The sequence below is a fragment of the Drosophila novamexicana genome, unplaced genomic scaffold (genome assembly GCF_003285875.2).
Source record: "Drosophila novamexicana strain 15010-1031.04,08,12 unplaced genomic scaffold, DnovRS2.1 tig00000960-arrow-arrow-pilon, whole genome shotgun sequence".
Lineage (NCBI taxonomy): Eukaryota > Metazoa > Arthropoda > Insecta > Diptera > Drosophilidae > Drosophila > Drosophila novamexicana.
The window spans coordinates 1,220,064-1,221,105 of record NW_020824833.1 but is presented as its reverse complement, the minus strand read 5'-3'; the positions used below and the strand labels follow the sequence as shown (position 1 = coordinate 1,221,105).

The 1,042-nt window shown below is 39.9% G+C and overlaps 1 non-coding gene across 1 annotated transcript; it reads left to right on the top strand.

The window, feature by feature from the left end:
* Positions 1-241: 241 nt before the first annotated feature.
* Positions 242-313, top strand: Trnaq-uug. Its single transcript has one exon. It is a non-coding gene; the product is annotated as a tRNA-Gln (tRNA).
* The last annotated feature ends 729 nt before the right edge of the window (positions 314-1,042 follow it).

The following is a 1,042-nucleotide window of genomic DNA, read 5'->3' as shown; positions in this document are numbered from 1 at the left end:
GAACAAAAAATTCAGAACAGGAACAACAACCATTGCCACGGTAACGGCGACGGCCGCCGTCTCTGTTGCTGCCTTCGCCTTCGCCTCTGCCCACTGCCTCTGCTTTTGCAATGCGCCCTGCAGCGACGCTGCCGCCGTCGTCAACTGAGGCCACCCCCCGGTATGCTATTTATAGCTAAGCGCTGATGCCACTGTTTATGTCGCTGCCTTTGGCTGAGTTTTGGACGCGAAGCTATCAGCTGGTTCTATGGTGTAATGGTTAGCACTCTGGACTTTGAATCCAGCGATCCGAGTTCAAATCTCGGTAGAACCTTGAAACTTAATTCGTTCGCTTGGTTTTTTTTCAAAGCGTCGTTTGTATTTTTTATTAATGTTTACATTTAATATTTGTTAATATTGATTAATCAATTTATTTACTTCCGTTGATATCGAGTGTTGCCTGATTGACAGAATGGGACTTGCCTGTCCCAGATCATGAATGATTTGATTAAGATAGCGCCCAATTCTGTTCAATAGCGGACACTTCACCCCATAAGCAATTATCTGCTTAATCGAGTGTGAAAATCATTCGTTATTTACCAGACCCGTACTCTCCCTGACAGTCCTACTGCTGCTTGACTTTACTGATTATAATTTTCAGTTTGATTTTTTTTTTATTTACGTCCCGCATTACAATTTAGCTTCAATTTGACAGCCAAACACAATTGTCGAGACATATAAAGTAAAATAGCATAAACATTTTAGACAGTTGAACTTTAAAGAGATTTTTCCTTTTTTTTTCTTTGCTGCCTGGGAACTAACTTTATAAATTGGGCCTATTAAGTGATAGCTAACTTTTTCATCGTAAATATTCGAGCTGGAAATCTTAAGCTAGCACTTTCGCAAGTTAAATCAATCCTTAGCTCTTCAGGGGTTTTCAATTTAATGCGTTATGTCAAAATTATTAATTGAATATCCATATTTGTGCGTGAGTCCACTTTGCTTGGCAACGGCAACAAGCATATTTTGGTATATGTTAAGGCTTAAGTTAAGCGGCCCTTTA